This window comes from Capricornis sumatraensis, chromosome 22 (assembly GCF_032405125.1).
Source record: "Capricornis sumatraensis isolate serow.1 chromosome 22, serow.2, whole genome shotgun sequence".
NCBI lineage: Eukaryota > Metazoa > Chordata > Mammalia > Artiodactyla > Bovidae > Capricornis > Capricornis sumatraensis.
In genome coordinates, this window is record NC_091090.1 from 33,558,612 (window position 1) to 33,576,671 (window position 18,060).

General features: G+C 39.6%; 1 protein-coding gene, 1 long non-coding RNA gene and 3 other non-coding genes across 5 annotated transcripts in view; 3 read left to right on the forward strand and 2 right to left on the reverse strand.

Moving 5' to 3' along the window:
* The window catches only part of LOC138069278 (zinc finger protein 184-like), a 1,142,341-nt gene that overhangs the window by 55,056 nt on the left and 1,069,225 nt on the right, over positions 1–18,060 (forward strand). The window lies entirely within an intron of this gene.
* LOC138069332 (uncharacterized) lies at positions 28–3,178 on the reverse strand. Its single transcript, XR_011144076.1, has 3 exons — positions 3,110–3,178; positions 2,713–2,952; positions 28–328 (listed from the first exon to the last, which is right to left on the reverse strand). It is a non-coding gene; the product is annotated as an uncharacterized lncRNA (long non-coding RNA).
* On the forward strand, positions 3,301–3,407 carry TRNAL-CAA (transfer RNA leucine (anticodon CAA)). Its single transcript has 2 exons — positions 3,301–3,338; positions 3,362–3,407. It is a non-coding gene; the product is annotated as a tRNA-Leu (tRNA).
* Positions 9,323–9,395, reverse strand: TRNAR-CCG (transfer RNA arginine (anticodon CCG)). The gene has a single exon. It is a non-coding gene; the product is annotated as a tRNA-Arg (tRNA).
* Positions 13,842–13,913, forward strand: TRNAA-AGC (transfer RNA alanine (anticodon AGC)). The gene has a single exon. It is a non-coding gene; the product is annotated as a tRNA-Ala (tRNA).

The following is an 18,060-nucleotide window of genomic DNA, read 5'->3' on the forward strand; positions in this document are numbered from 1 at the left end:
GTATTAAAAACAAATTTTTTTAACCTGTCATTTTGAATGAAGTTAAATGAACTTTGCAGACGATCTGCAGGAAGGTAAGCATTTGAATTCATCAGGTCACAATATGGACCCCTTTAGGCAAACATGGGGTCCAGTTCTTCTGGTTCCTCTCTGGTCCTTTCCTCAGAATATCTGAAGTTGTTAATTACATATTCATACTTCAACCACTCATTCTTTTTTTTTTTTTTTTTTGCCTCAGGAAAATTGTGTTTGTCTTCAGCTGCTCTTGTTTTCTCTGATACTGATCTGGTGGGTACAGAAGAGCATCTTCCCCAAGAGTAGACAAGGCCTAGAAGGGAAGTTTCAGAGAATGAAAGGAAACTGCCATCTAGGATATGCAGCTGACAAGATGAGAGGATGCACGTGACAGTTGCCTTAAAGGCAACACTTCAAAGCACTAAGAAAGTAAGAGCAAGAGCTAGCATATAGTAAATAGATCCATTTGTTAACATCTTCATCAGGGATCGTGACCACAGTATGGATGGAAATCACACATCTCCCAGCAAAATAAAACTAGAAAGATCCTTAGTGTACCAGTGATTTGTGGGTTGCTTCTTCACAAATGCATGACAACAATTCATTCATTCAAAACAAAAGTTAAACAGTGTTAGGTGCCCCAGATGAACTTGACTGTTGAGAATACAAGAGAACCTGACTCTGTCCTTGGAAAAATTAATAAAGTCAATTAAGAAGAGAAAAAAATAACATGAAATAGTGGGATGAGGCAAAAGACCATTTGTGGGTAAGTGAAACACTGTGTGCTTTCAGGAGACCACAGTGCCGACCATGGTGGTCAGGAGAAAGTTAAAGCCTAGATCTGCATTTCTTCCTTAGTGCACTTTTTCTTGAGGTTGAGAGGTTACTACAAATTAACATGGTCCTGCAATAAATTTTGACTTGATTATGCAATTAAATCACTACACTCTTGCGCCTCCTTTAACCCAGTAATTTCTTTGTGAGGTCTTTGTAAAGAATAATGAGAAAGTTCAGTCAAACCAGTGTAGATTATTCTAGCGGAACTGACTTTGCTAGAATATTTATAAAGCATTAATAGCTTAGATTTCACATTGTGCAAATAATACTTAAATATGACAGTATTGCCCCAAGTACATTTCCACATAAAACAGTCAAGAGATTAATTTCAAGGTTGGAAATTAAATCCTGTTATTTAAATTGGTATAAACAAACACAGTCATCTTTTTTTAGTTCCCTCCACTCTAAAATCTGTTTTTTGTAGAGCCCCGAGGCATGTGGGATCTTAGTTACTCTGTCAGGGATGGAAGCTGTGTCCTACACAGTAGAAGCACAGTCTTAACTACTAGACCACTAGGGAAGCCTCACCCTTTTAAATTTTGAGGCCTTTCAAAATCCTTCATTCAGTTGTTTTCAAAAAATGTACACTAGCCTCTGGGAAGTCCTGTTGCACAATAAATATTGTTAATAAATTGTAAAATTGTTTACATATTTAATTATACCTTACCTATTCTGGAAAGTACTTCAAATCATTTAACGCATAAAATCAAAATATCAGGAGTTTAATATTCCATAAAGGAAGAAAGAGATGGAACTAAAAAATGACCAGGAATAAAAGTAAATGTTAGCATGGTAACATTATAAGGACATGAAATGTGGGCCACAGCTTGGTTTTTAAAGATTGACATGAGAACCTTGTAAAATTTACAGCTCACTATAAAACTAGAGTTTTATATCTATAGTTTCTATACATGGAAAGTAGTGTTTAAGGGACTTAATAGGATTCTTGTTAGTAAAAGAAATTTCTTCTTGGGTTCTTTGTAAATAAAGATTATCAGACAGGTTTATTTTTCATAAAATGAATTTTACAAATCAAGGAAGGATGAACACCTCAAAGGTTGGGTAAGCAATTTAGAGAAGAATATAAAAATCCTTGAAACATGAATACTGAACCTCACTAATAAAACTGTCACCCAGCAAAATGTTTTGTTGTTAACCGTTTAATCATAGTATTCTGTTGGTCATCTTTGGGTTATCTTCTGCAATGTGGGAGACTAGGGTTCGTTCGATCCCTGGGTCCAGAAGATTCTCTGGAGAAGGAAATTGCAGCCCACTGGCAACCCACTCCAGTACTCTTGCCTGGGAAATCCCATGGACGGAGAAGCCTGGTAGGCTAGAGTCCATGGGGTGACAAAGAGTCAGACACGACTGAGAGACTTCACTTTTCAGTACTCTTGCCTGAAAAACCATGGACATGACTCTAAATTGCTTCAAAATTTTGGGGAGGTAGGTGGGCAGTGTGTTTTAAAAGCTTTTAAAACTGGATAAACTTTAAGAATGGATATATGTATATATGTAACTGAATCACTGAGTTGTACACCTGAAACTAACAAAACATTGTAAATCAACTATACGCCAATATAAAGTTAAACTGGATAAAGATCTAGTGATTCCACTTGTAGAATTTAAAATAATAATTATGGACATCTGAAAATATTTAGTTTTCAGCCTAGTTGGAAGAATAATTTCTTACTGTTTACCCTTCAAGGTTTCATTAAAATATGTGACCTTCCAGACTCAAAGCTCATATTACTTCGCACAAAGCTGAGAAAGAGCTGGAAAAGTCTGTCAGGAAGTGTGGCACGTTCCGCTTATTTTCACCCAGCCATCCCTTTTAAAAATCGCCATTTTATCTGCTACCTGGCAATGGACGCCACGGAGACTTTCAATCAGGAATATCTGAGAGTGACCAGGAAGGTCGGGAGCAAGCGTGTCACTGAGTTTCTCTGGACCTGGAATAGGTCAAACTCTTGCGTAGAAACTTGTCTCATCAAGTCTTCCATCGGCGGGAGTTGTCGCCCTACGAGGACTTTCCAAGGCTGTTCCTCGGCCGTCACTTTCGGAGCCCAAAACAAACACTTCTCCAGTGGCAAGGCAGATCTGGGGACGAAAAGGAATCAGAGACAATAAAATGGTCTATGCCATAATATCTGGGGCTTTTGTTGGATTTTTGTTGTTCCTCACTGTCTTCAAAAATAAGCCTGGGGCAAAAACCACGCTCAAGGTTTCGGTAAAGATGAGAGGCTGGGAAACCTACCAAGCGACTTGGGCTAAACGTCGTTCGGTTCTTTCTTTCCTTCCCTCCGGAAACATAAGCTGTTTTCCTTTTCAAGCCATGGGTGGCCTTTTAGTCTCGATCCGGAAGTTAACATCTTCCTAGACTATACGTCACAGAGACGCTGATCTTTGTATCTATTTTAGTGCAAAATCTTTGTGCTTTTCCGAGGTGTCAGGATGGCCGAGTGGTCTAAGGCGCCAGACTCAAGCTAAAGCTTCCCCGCCGTGGGGATTCTGGTCTCCGTATGGAGGCGTGGGTTCGAATCCCACTTCTGACACAGCCTTTTTTTCCCATCCTCTAATTTCTAAAATAAAATATGTTGAGAAGAGCAATATGCATATACAATTTACCAACACATAGTGTTAAAAACGGACTTAAAAAATTTTCTCACAGGGGCTGCTAACGAAAATAGTAAAAGCTGAAACATCGCGATATTTTCGGAAGTCACGAGATTTGGGGCGAACGATTAATAACGACGGGAGAGTACAAGAGGTTGGTTTTTCTGAGACAGCGCGAGGAAATGTTAAAATAGCGAGATTTGGGACTCAAGATAGTTCCCTTCCCCTTGGTGTTGGAGAAGGAAAGTGGGCGTGGTCCGGTGCCCCGCCTGCTTCTCTTGGCTGCTTCTCCGCTTCTTCCCAGACTGAGGCCCTTCCCTGAATACTTCCTGCGGCACTCCCTGCCAAGCCCACTCACCTGTGGCTCACGTTAGTGCTCGTGTGTGTGCTCAGTATTTCAGGCGTGTCCAGCTCTTTGGGACCCCATGGACTGAAGCCCTCCAGTCTCCTTGTATCCATAGTGTTTTCCAGGCAAGAATACTGGAGCAGGTTGCTATTCTAGGGGATCTTCCCCACCCAGGGGTGGAATCCGCGTCACTTGAGTTTCCTACAGTGGCAGGAGCATTCTTTACCACTGCACACTCCTGCCTGCAAAGATATTTTATATGGATGTTTAATATACATCTATTGGATTTTTATTGATTTTAATATAGATCTATGGATCTATATTATTTATAAGAAATTGAAGGATAATAGATTTATGGATTTTATGGATCTATAAATCTTATATAAATATAAAATTATGGATTTTAATACAGATCTATTTATTTTATATTGAACATGGTCTCTCCGTGTTCAAAAGTCATGAATTAGTTCTCAAACATTTCCTTTGTAAATTAGGCACAATCACACCCTCGCTGGCATATAATAATTATTGTTTTGTTTCCTAGTCAAAATTGAGTGCCGTTTTAACTCCTGAATAAAATATGAAAGTTATACCTTCCTCCTCCTCCAAATCTAACCACCAACAATATTTTCTTATATTTTGTACACTCTATTTTCTCTGAATTCATGTATATATAATATATAAATATTTTGTTTTTACAGAAATGCAGTCATAGGAAGTATACCATTCTCTGACTTTTTTTTTAAACCTAATGTATCTTGGGCTCTTTCCGTGTAAACACAATCTTTTTCCTTAGAATGAAATGTTGCAAAGCGGTACACATTTATCCACTTTTTTTTCCCCCTAGACATTTAGGGTATTTTTAATCACCATTCTTCCAACGAGTATATCATGAGTGCTTTTTATGTACCAAGGAATGCAGTTCTGGAGCCATGGCAGTAAAAGTATAAAAATAAAATGGAATAGGATAGAATTAAAATTAAAATTTAATTTTTTAAAATGAGTAAAATAAATTTATACCCTATGCTGCTTATATTCCAGTCAAATGACTGATTCTGCTCAGGAACACCATATTCCAGGATTTCCTTATCTCTCAGGAGAAGAACATACATATCCCAGATCCCAAGACTAATGCCAGCTATTGAAGATTCATATATGCATGATAATGTATTTCTGTCATTATGACCACACATGACTCTACTTGTTTGATCACTGATTTTTATCCTGAAATAGTCAAAATGTAAGAGACTAGGTGGGTGAAAAGAAAGCTGGTTTATTTGAAAATTAAAGCCTGTAGCTATTTGAAAACTTTGAAACTCAGAAGATAGGTGAAATATTGGAAGTATTCACTTACTCTGAGACTTCCCTTGTAAAAATAGTTGTTTATATTACTCATGATTCCCTGCTTTCTGTTTCAGAAAAAGATGCTCATTATGTCCAAAAAGTTATAAAACACATGATTGCATACTAGCTAAAAATTGTTTGCAGGAATGAGTGCCTGACTTGTTTGGCTTTTAAAATGTGAATAAATAATGCAGAATAGTGCTCACCTTGGCAGCACACATACTAAAGCTGGAAATGAGTCGTATGGCTCTTGCTCAAGGATGACACGCAAATTTGTAAAGCATTCCATAATTTGACAAGAAATTAAAAGTTAAAGTATCAATAAGTGAAGGTTTGACCAAGCTATTAGAATGATAAACTTCATCCTAGTAACTGATTTCATATGATCAACCGAACCAATATTGACTAGCATAAAGCAAGTCTAAGGTTTTTAAAGTGAAGTTAAAAATTCAACTAAATTATGGATAACTCCAGCTGAAATTTAAAAAGATACTTTAAAAAAAATGTGGAATACCCAATATAGAAAGCAGGTCCAAATGTGACCAAACTATAACCACTACAACACAAGCCTATTGATGAGTGGATATACAGTTGTCTCTTTGTATCCATGGTGTTCCAGGGCCTCCAGCAGATGCCAAAATCCATGGATACTTGAGTCTCATATAAAGTGGCATAGTTATTTGCTTATAGCCTACACATATTCTCTTTTATACTTTTAAATCATCTCGATTAAATACCTAGTACAGCATAAATGCTATGTAAATAGTTGGTGGTGCATGGTAAATTCAAGTTTTTCTGTTTGGAGCTTTCTGGAATATTTTTTCGGATCATTTTTGATATGGAGTTGTTATAATCCGTGGCTGCAGAACCTGCAGATATGGAGATCTGACTGTAAATGAGATGAGTGTGGTCTACCATCAGAGGGTTCCTAGGAAAGCCATAGTACAAGTCTGATTTCTCTATGAAATTTACTAGAGAAGTCAGTTAACTCATCAGCTCTAGTATCCTTCAATTTCTTATAAATGATATAAAAAGGTAGCACTTGAAATGACCATATTCCTGTTTTAACCCAACTTCATACATTTTTATTACAGATATCTCCATTTCATGGAACATGAGGTGAGAAGCAAACTGTATTTCACCACTTAAAATATCATGCCCTTCTTCAATATGATAAAGAACATTTATAGAAAAAACTACAGCTAACATCATTCTCAAGCGATTAGACAAGAAAAATAATCAAAGTCATTCAAATGGAAAGTATAGAAGTAATACTGTTTCTGTTTACAGATGGCAATATCATGACATGATCACAAGAAAACTTCTACAACTGATAGATGAATTCAGCAAAGTTGCAGAGTATAAGATCAACATACAAAGTCAGTTGTGTTTCTATATCAGCAATAAACAAACCAAAAAGAAAATTATGAAAGCAACTTCAATTATAATAGCACATAAGGAATAAAATACCCACGAATGGATTTAACCAATGAAATGAACGACTTGTACACTGAAATCTACAAAACATTGATGACAGAAATTAAAGAAGAGTCAAATAAGTGGAAAGAGATTCCAAGTTCCTAAATAGGAAGACTTAATACTGTTAAGATGTTAATACTATCCAAAGTGATCTACAGATTCAATTTCATTTCTATCAAAATTCCAAAAACTTTTTTTTACAGAAAAGGCCAATCTTCACATTCATACCAAATTGCAATATAAAAATCTTGAAAAAGAAGAACAAAGGTGAACTCAGACTTCCTCAATTCAAAACTTAGTATAAAGCTATAGTAACCAACATGATATGGTAATGGCATAAAGACGAACATATAATGCAATTGAGAATCCAGAAATCATCCCATACATTTATAGCCAACTGGTTTTTTAACAAATATTTATTTATTGTAAAAAAAAAAGTCTTAACCATTGTAAATGTACTGTTCAGTAGTTTTAGGAATATTCATATTGCTGTGGAACAGATCTCTAGAACCCTTATCTTGCAAAATTGAAATTCTGTACCCATTAAACAACTGTCATTTTTACTTCCCTCCCATAAAATGGTAATCACCATTCTACTTGTTTCTATGAATTTGATTATTTCATATACTCTATGATGGAATAGGATTTAAGTTTTTAGGGCTGCACAAGAAAATTTGAACATAACATAGTCCCTGTCTGACAGGACCCTCTTTAATGTACAATGTGCACCTGTACAAAGATAGGAATGTCTGCTTGACTATGCCAGCGGTGTAATTCCTTAAAGGATAATATTGTTTTCCTAATTCTGTAAGGGGTAATGGTGACCTGCTGCTTCCTTCAAACACGTATATCTGGACTATATATCTTTGGAGAACTAAAGAGCTTCTTGATGACAGTGAAAGAGAAGAGTGAAAAAGTTGGCCTAAAACTCAACATTCAGAAAACTAAGATCATGGCATCTGGTCCCATCACTTCATGGCATATAGACAGGGAAACAGTGGAAACAGTGGCAGACTTTTATTTTGGGGGGCTCCAAAATCACTGCAGATGGGTGATTGCAGCCATAAAATTAAAAGACACTTGCTCCTTGGAAAAAAAAATCATGACCAATCTTGACAGCTTTTTAAAAAGCTGAAACATTACTTAGCCAACAAAGATCCATCTGGTCAAAGCTATGGTTTTTTCAGTAGTCACGTATGGATGTGAGAGTTGGACTATAAAGAAAGCTGAGCACTGAAGAATTGATGCTTTTGAACTGTGGTGTTGGAGAAGACTCTTGAGAGTCCCTTGGACTGCAAGGAGATCCAACCAGTCTATCCTAAAGCAAATCAGTCCTGAATATTCATTGGAAGGACTGATGCTGAAGCTGAAACTCCAATACTTTGACCACCTGATGCGAAAAACTGATTCATTTGGAAAGACCCTGATGCTGGGAAAGATTGAAGGCGGGAGGAGAAGGGGATGACAGAGGATGAGATGGTTGGATGGCATCACCAACTTGATGAACATGAGTTTGAGTGAACTCAGGGAGTTGGTGAGGGACAGGGAAGCCTGGTGTGCTGCAGTACATGGGGTCACAAGAGTCGGACACAATTGAGTGACTGAATTGAACTGAACACATGTGTCAATGGAATCATACAGTATTTGTCTTTTTGTGAATGGCTTATTTCACTTTGAATAATGTCCTCAAGGTCTATTTCTTTCTTTTAAGACAATAATATTACGTGGTATATACCACATTTTATTCATCAATTTATCCTTCTAAGGATATTTAGGTTCATTCTACCTCTTGGCTGTTGTGAATAATGCTGCTATGAACATGGGTGCAAATATCTCTTTGAGACTCTATTTTCAAATCTTTTGAATATATACCCACAAATGGAGTTTGCTGGATCATACCATAGTTCTGTTTTCAAATTATTTGAAGACCCTCCCTGCTGTTCAGTTCTATTTCTGGCATTTGCGCTCTTGCTAAAAACTTAAGGTCTCATGACTACACAGAAGTTGCTCCAGAGGACAGTTCAGCTGGAATGAAAGCCTTTGGTGGCTTCTGCCTTTATGCTTTTCTAAAGGGAGGAGGTAGAGGCAATTATGTTTATGGTAGCTAATGAAAATCTGGAGAACATCTATTTCAAACCATTCAGAGCTACAATTATGGAAATCCTAGTCAGATATTTGTTCCCAGAAATTTAGCTCGTCATTTCCCCATTTAGTTGATTTTTTAAGTGATCCCTGCCCCCTCAAAAGTTCAGTATTTCAGCTTTGTAAAGACCAAGTGCCTTCATATTCTCAGCAAGTTAGCAGTATTATCCCTTAAGCCAGGAATAATAAAATTCTGTCTAAAGAAGCCCCCATCCCTAATTTTTTATTTCAGCCTATAAATTATTTATTTCATAGGACATGAAACAAGTTTTAGTTATTTTGTTTCTGTGTTTATTCCATTTGTCGGGTTCGGTAGAAAGTAAGCTCCTTGAGGACACGTGCTATTCCCTCCTCGTTCATGCCTAAAGCACTCGTCAAACATCAGGCCTCCAATATATAATTGTTAAATAAGAACGCATTGCTCGATTAATTGTTTGAACTCACTCACAACCGGACAACAGCATCAAGAGGGGAGAGGAAGCAAATCAGATTTTAAGCCTCTCCAACCTGGCAGGGAATCAGACCAGCAAACAGAAAAAGAAGCGACCACGAAGGGACTCGAACCCTCAATCTTCTGATCCGGAATCAGACGCCTTATCCATTAGGCCACGCGGCCAACTGTAAGAAACCCGTCTCACGTAAAGTACAAAACTTATGTAGACAGGGCTGGGTGGGGGGCTTTTCTACTGACTGGACTGAACTGAATTGAAACGGGAAGAAGGAATGCATCTTCTTTTCTCAGAAATCTAGATAATGGTCAGGTTTATTTGTCCCCAAATTTCATCTTCACACATTCTCTGTAAATCAACTCTGTCCCTCTCCTTTGCCTCCACTACTTTGACTGCTTAACAGATTTTTCTTCCCCCAATCATATATAGAAATCACAGTATTTGCACTGCATAAAAAGAACTTTAGAGTTTAAAACTTTAGAGTTTACATTTCAGAGAGGTAAAAAGGAAATGGAGGCAGATGTAAAGCTCAACAAGCTACAGACCTGCCATTTTCAGTTCTGTTATGGACGATACTGCAGAAATGAAACCATTCTGACACATGATTTCAAGAAAAGAACATTTTAGAGTTTATGATCTTATTAATAATCGTTTGGTCAGGAGTGAAAATATAGACTGAAGGAATCTTAATACCTTCTAACAAACAAATTTAGAAATTTAAAGGCAAGCTATTGATGCTAGCTGGAAATGAGTTTTGCACAAGTTGCACTCTTTGGAAACAGGTGACTATATTCCAGAGGAGAAAACAAACTTTTGAAGTCTAAACTCCTTAGTGGATTCTCTTGGATTTTCATCTTGGCATCCATTTCATTTGCAAGCAAAAACTGATCTCCCGTAACTCATATTACTTTGCCAACAAAGGTCTGTCTAGTCAAGGCTATGGTTTTTCCAGTGGTCATGTATGGATGTGAGAGTTGGACTGTGAAGAAAGCTGAGCGCCGAAGAACTGATGCTTTTGAACTGTGGTGTTGGAGAGGACTCTTGAGAGTCCCTTGAACTGCAAGGAGATCCAAATAGTCCATTCTAAAAGAGACCAGTCCTGGGTGTTCATTGGAAGGACTGATGCTGAAGCTGAAACTCCAGTACTTTGGCCACCTCATGCGAAGAGTTGACTCATTGGAAAAGACTCTGATGCTGGGAAGGATTGGGGACAGGAGAAGAAGGGGACGACAGAGGATGAGATGGCTGGATGGCATCACCGACTCGATGGACATGAGTTTGAGTGAACTCCGGGAGTTGGTGATGGACAGGGAGGCTTGGCGTGCTGTGATTCATGGGGTCTCAAAGTGTCGGACACAACTGCATGACTAAAGTGAACTGAACTGAACTCAATTTTGTACCTTTTGGGGGGTACTTTTTATTCCTTCCTCCTCTTCATTGTTCAAGTTTTTAATTCATTTTTAAATTTTAGATATTTTATCATAGTGTTAATCACTCAGTCCTGTCCAACTCTTCAAGACCCCATAGACAGTAGCCTACCAGGCTCCTCTCTCCATGGAGTTCTCCAGGCAAGAATACTGGAGTGGGTCTCCATTCCTTTCTACAGAGAACTTCCCAGCCCAGGGATCAAACCTGGGTCTCCTGTACTGCAGGCAGATTGTTACCATTGAGCTACTGCTGCTACTGCTGGTAAGTCACTTCAGTCATGTCCAACTCTGTGCGACCCCATAGATGGCAGCCCACCAGGCTCCCCTGTCCCTGGGATTCCCCAGGCAAGAACACTGGAGTGGGTTGCCATTTCCTTCCCCAATGCACGAAAGTGAAAAGTGAAAGTGAAGTCGCTCAGCCATGGACTGCAGCCTACCAGGCTCCTCCGCCCATGAGATTTTCCAGGCAAGAGTACTGGAGTGGGGTGCCATTGCCTTCTCCAACCATTGAGCTAGGGTAGCCCTTAATATGAAAAGCAACTGAATTATATCTTTTTGGTGCACCCCACCAGGAATCTTTAGTTCCCTGATCAACTATGCCACCCTTCCCCCTCCCTTCTCCCCTCCCTGCCCAGGAAGCTTGGAGTCTTAACCACTGAACCACCAGGGAAGGTCCTGTGTGTCTTTTTTTATGCCAGTACCTTACCATACTGTTTTGTTTACCATAGCTTTGAAAGACTCACTCCTCAGCAGTCTTCCTCCCACCTTTCTGTCTCCTGCTCGCCGGTGCCCTCTTTTCCCTTCTTGTTTTCTCCTCCTCCTGTATTAACTTTTTCAGGATCCTAGTTCATGTCAGTTTCTGTTCCTAGAGTTTCAGGTCCAGTTGTTCCCAAACTAGTTTGTTTAAGTTTGTTTATCAGATTCAATTGAGGGACATTTATAATTTTTAAAAGTTTATTGAAGTATATAGTTGACTTACAATGCTAATTTCTCCTGTACAGCAAAATGATTCATTTATACATACATATATATACACACACATATATATGTATATATATATACACATTCTTTTTTATATTCTTCTCCATTATGGCTTACTACAGAACATATAGTTTCCTGTGCTGTACAGTAGGACCTTGATGTTTACCCATTCTATATAGAACAGTCTGCACCTGGTGGTGGTGGTTTAGTTGCCAAGTCATGTCCAACTCTTGAGACACCATGGACTGTAGTCAGGCTCATCTGTCCATGGAATTTTCCAGCCAAGAATACTGGAGTGGGTTGCTATTTTCTTCTCCAAATCTGCATGTGCAAATCTCAAACTCTCAATCCCTTCCCCCCTCCCCCACAAGTCTCCTCTCTATTTCTGTGAGTCTGTTTCTGTTTCATGGATAAGTTTGTTTGTCATATTTTAGTTTCCGTATATAGGTGGTATCATATGATATTTGTCTTTCACTGTCTTACTTCACTTAACATGATAACCTCTAGGTCCATCCATGCTGCTGCAAATGGCATTGTTTCTTTTGTTTGTTTGTTTTTGTTTTGTTTGCTTTTTTTTTTTGTTTTTCACCCTTCTTTGCTTCTTTTTTATGGCTGAGATATATTCCATTGTATATATGCATCATATCTTCTTTATCCATTCATCTGTCCATGGGCATTTAGAATGCTTCCATGTCTTGGCTATTGTAAATAGGGATGCAATGAACCTAGGGGTGCATGTATCTTTTTGAAATGTAGTTTTGTCTGGATATATGCTCAGAAGTGGAATTGCTGGATCAAATGGCAACTCTGTTTTAGTTTTTTGAGGAACCAACATACTGTTTTCCATAGTGGCTGCACCAACTTACATTCCCACCAACAGTGTAGGAGGTTCCCTTTTTCAGTTGAATAACTTAAGAACCCAAGATTCTGAGAGCACTCAGCATCTAGAGAGTGGGGCCCAGCAATCCATAGTTTTATTCAGTTCCTCCAGGTGATTTTCCATCTTTATGGATCCCCCCGACAATCCCCTCCCCCCTCCACAGTGTTGTCTAAAAAGCATTCATATGTCCCTTTAGCCTCTCTGAGAGTCGCCTGTGGCCCAAGCATTGTATATCCAGAGGCAGAAGGAGAAGAGATGATTGGATGGCATCACAGACTCAATGGACAGGCGTTTGCGCAAGCTCCGAGAGATGAAGGACAGGGAAACCTGGTGTGCTGCAGTCCACTGGGTCGCAAAGTGTCGGGCACGACTGAGCGACTGAACACCAAAATCCAATGACCCCCGCAAGTCCTCTGGGGCTCGGCCGGGTCGGATCCGCCAGGACGGCCAGATCCGGAGTTGGGGAGGAGCCGAAAGGGCGGTGGTGATTTCAGGTCTCCAAGAGTCCACAGGAGTGAGAATCAGAAGAAAGCTTAGCTGCAAAATGAATTAGGATTTGCCCCCAATACTTATTTCTGGGTTGACCCTGGTACCCAGGGTCAGAGAACGGCGAGAAGGGCCCTGAGGGTTGCCCCTCGGAGGTCAAGGGGTCTAACTACTGCAGGAGCCTGAAGGGTTTATACAGTTAAATCATTTTGCGATCAAGCCTACGCCTTAAAACGCCTTCCTTCTGGGTACCGTTCCGTTCCGACAGGGGGCGCTCTAAGGCTGCTCGGTTTCTTTCTCTCCTCTTCCACGCGCACGTCTCGGTGGTTCTCGAGACCCGAGGTTAAAAGCTCGGGAGACGCAGCCACCATGCGTGTTCCCGACTCTGAGTCTTGACGCGGGAACTTACCTGAATGAGAGAAGCGACCGAAGCGGGCCTGTCACGATTGCTTCCCAGTCTTCTCTCCTACCTGGACCTAAAACCCTATGGCTCCGTTTAGGGCTTCTTTTTATCCTCCGGCATTATACTTTCGGTTTTCTGGCAACGTATTTAAGCAGAGGTCTTAGCCCAGACCTCCCCCTGGGGGCGGCCAGTCAGGAGCTCCCCCTTCGCCACAGGCATGGCCGTCGAGCTGGTGTCCGAGAGGGTGACCCGTAGTGAGAGAGCTCAGGACCAGACGGCACTTTCGGTATAATGTTTAGTTTTCGTTCTTATAGCCTAGTTACAAGACAGTATTCAGTAGAGAAAGTTCAAAAATTGAATTTCATGATGTAAAATTTCTTTTGCGGAAAATATATCGATGGGTCATAGGAATAATTCTGAAACCACTGCGGCGGGAGGGGGTGTAGCTCAGTGGTAGAGCGCGTGCTTAGCATGCACGAGGCCCCGGGTTCAATCCCCGGCACCTCCAATTTTCTTGCGTTTTGGGTTCTAACAGCAATAGACGCATCCGCATTTCTTAAGAACGTCCACCACCTGTCGTGTTTTCTGGTTCTTTTGTTCTCTTTCAGGCCTTTTAAGTCACACAAAAAACAAGAACTATTTTATTTTTAATATGGACCCATTTTTGCCCTAGGGCCTTAACACCACCTTGGGTAGCTGAGTCAGCTGGCAAAAGACATGATTAAAGAGGCTGAGGAAGTACCAAGCCGCACAAGACTGCGGAAACCGAAAAACATGCGAGGTACCAAATTAACAAGTCCAATTACAATAGTTACATTTCGCAGTATCATCTAAGAGCAGGAAACACAGAAAGCAGAAAAAATAAGAGCAAATGTGAAGTCCACAGGAAATTTTCTTTAGATCCCTTCGTTTTCTGGGCTGTTGCTGGGTCAAGGAATAGATTTGAGGAGAGGAAGGAAAGCTTTCCTTTGTTCTTCCCTACCACTCTTTCCCCATTACAGCCTCCCCTTCTTTCCCCGCTCCCTCCTTCTGTTTTTATATTTTATATGCGCTTCTTTAACTTATTGTTCCTGGGTAACTTTTAAATTATAATATAAGCTTCATATCTAGATAGAGTTCTTATTGTGTTAAATAAGTTCTGCCCTTTTTACCTGACAAAGTAGAATGTGAAACACAGTTAATTTTTTAAACATTTGGACAACTGAAATTTATTTGTAAATATCCAAAGTGTCTTTGAGATAAAGGACTGAAGCCTTGCCATAACTTCAGTTTGTGGTTTTTTTTTCTTTTTTGGGAGGGGAGGTATGATAAATACAGATAGCAAAGATTCAGCTACCTAAAGAGCTTCTTGGTAGGTATTTCTAATAATAACTTTGGAGAATGGAGGAATTTGTCCTTGCCGTTGTAAATGCTTTCCTGTACATGATGTAAAGCATCAAAGTTCTGGAGAATGACTTAGGTGCCACCAAATGGTCACCTTGGGAACACCAAAATCCGTTCCTATGTACGAGTTCTGAGATGGCCAAAATTTCCCTGTAATGGTAGATTGTTGTTTTTTAATATGTCCTTCTAGATTCTTAAAATCATGTTTCTTGGCATTTTTCTTTAGCTTCAAAATTCTGCCTTTAGAGTAGGATTCAGTATTCATGAAGTGAAGTGAAGTGAAGTCGTGTCCGACTCTTTGCAACCCCATGGACTATAGCCTACCACGCTCCTCTGGCCACGAGATTTTCCAGCCAAGAGTACTGGAGTGGGTTGCCATTTTTTTCTCCAGTCACTATTCATAACTGAACTGTTTTTCCTCTAAAAAATCATTAGCATTTTCGTTTCTTGAGGAGACGGCCATGCCTTCTTTCAGTTCCTTGACCAGGGATTGAATTCAGGCCATGGCAGTGAAAGTCTAGATTCCTAACCACTAGGCAGCCAGGGAACTCCCAATATTTTCCAATTTTTAATTGAGATTGCCAAGACAAATAAAAATCTCCATGTTTCTATATTATAGCATTCCAAAATCACAAAAAGCCGAGATTATATGTACTCTCAGTATAGATGTTACCTCCTAAATCTTTAGTAAAGATCCTCACTTTAAAACTATTAATGCAGTCATCTGAGTAGATATTGGCAAAGGGGTACCTTCCTTTACAGAGTGCTAAGAAGTTGCTATGTCTCCAGCACAGTATACCTTGAATTTTTGAAGATATAGATCATCAACAAATCAGAGTTGTCTCAGGGGAACATTAGTCAGCGTATGTAAGTAGGGATATAAGCCCCCTTTCTCTACCTGACAGAGGGATCTTAGGAGACTCATTAATACAGTCATATCAACAGATAACTCTGGTGATCTCAGTCTGCCTCATCAGCTTTTGAATACCCACATATCTGACCTCACCAGACCTCCTGCCTCTGAAAAGCTTAGCAGTTAGCCTAGACAACTGGTCTGCATTTTTTGGATTCTTTTTTAGAATTTCCACATTGGTAGGTTCTTGCTCACATGATCCATGTCTTTTCAGAGCTTACAAAAACTGCTGAGACAAACAACTGTGCCAACGTGAGAAGAACCATCGGTTCTAAGTAAATATGACTGCTTGGTCTCTGGGACAGTGTAGTGAGAGGGACCTAGTGTATGAAAAGCAGTTCCCCACTTTAAATCATGCTTCAGGGCAAAAGCCTCAAGAGGACCTCTTGGGATTTAAATCAGAATCTCCTTTCAGTTTTTAACCAGAAAATTAAAAAGGCAACAGAACTCTTACCACCTATGAATATTTTCTGTCTCTCTCTCTCTTTTTTCTTTCTTGGTTGAAAACAGCTACCTCGTACCAAAAACAGCACATGGCATCAATAATTTCTCTCTCTCCTCAACCAAATTATTTTGACTTCTATTCAAATTCCTGATTTTCAATAGATTTAATATTTATTAGAATGAGGGGGCTTATTTTAGAATACATGAGGATTCTGTTATAGCTGCTGCAACTGATTGAGATAGACATGCTTTGATTTCCTTCTCATTTCCCTTTGTGTATATTCTATAGCTGTTTGTGGTTATCAATGCAATTACATAAAACATCTAAAAGTTATAATAACCTTTGCCATCTCTTACTTTGTTATTGATGACACAAAATATCTTTTATATGGTGTAATCATTAACTTAGAGTCATAATTAAGTTTTATGCTTTTTAAATTCTATACCAGATTTAAAGATGACTTATACATCTACATTACAATTTTACAGGATTCTATATTTATCTGTCTGTTTTCCTTTACCAAGGAGTTGTATATTTTTGTTCAGTTTTGTATTGCTGCTGATCAGCTTCTTGCTTCAACTTGAAGGATTCCCTTTAGCTTTTCAGCTGGGGGCAGACAGTAGCATACTTCTTTCTGAGTAACATTCCTGTTATAGTAGCTGGGTGCTGGGCAAGAGGCAACAGCCTTAGGTCTTCTTGGCAGCTCTCTTCTGTCCTGGAACCTCTGTCTCATGATGGGGACGAAGGGGCCCCGCAATAAAATAGAATCCGTTTTCCATGAGTGGAAAGATGAGAGCCCTCACCTCTTAGCTGCACTTTCCCAGAACTTAGTCTCTGCAAGAAAGAGCTGGGGGTATGATTAGAAATGGAGGAAAGATACTGCTGCTGCTGCTGCTGCTGCTGCTAAGTCGCTTCAGTCGTTTCCAACTCTGTGCGACCCCATAGACAGCAGCCCACCAGGCTCCCCTGTCCCTGGGATTCTCCAGGCAAGAACACTGGAGTGGGTTGCCATTGCCTTCTCCAATGCATGAAAGTGAAAAGTGAAAATGAAGTCGCTCAGTCGTGTCCGACTCTTAGTGACCCCATGGACTGCAGCCCACCAGGCTCCTCCGTCCATGGGATTCTCCAGGCAAGAGTACTGGAGTGGGGTGCCATGGGTTGGGGGAGGGGGAACTTTGTTTCCTTGGCTGTATAGTTTGGAGTAGAGTTTCTGTCAGCCTGGCCTGGGAAGAGAGAGGGAGGGAGTAGGTTGTGATTCAAATGACAAAGATTCTCATTGTTATTACTGAACTTTAGTACATTTTCTTGAATTAACCTTTCTCAATATGACATATGCCCTTAGAACCATTTCCGGATAATTTATAAAATTTCCACAAATTCTCTGATGAGCACATTCATGGAGTTCTTCCTGCTGCCATGCTTCTGAGTTGTGTGGTTTTTTTTTTTTAATTTTTTTCCTAGTTTTTAATTCACCAGATTTGCCTTACATCTGTATCTCTTTTCAAATAATGCCTCATCTTAGTTTCTGGTGGCTCCTGGCAATCCTTGGATTGTAGCTGCATCACTCTAATCTCGGCCTCCATCGTCATACGTCCTTGATCCCTCTGTATCTCTGTCTCTGCATGTTCTCTTCTTGTAAGGACATCAGTCATTGGATTTAGGAACTCACCCTAATCCAATATGATGTCTTTTAAACCAATTATATCTTTAAAGACACTATTTATAAATAAGGTCACATTTTCAGGTTCCAAGTGGACATGAATTTTTGCCAAACATTATTCAATCCTCTATAGTGTTGAATATATGTTGGCTTTTGTCAGTGCCTATTGTGCAACTATGGAGATGATCATGTATGGTTTTTCTCCTTACTTTTATTAATTTGATGGATTATATTAATATTGTCAAAAATAAACC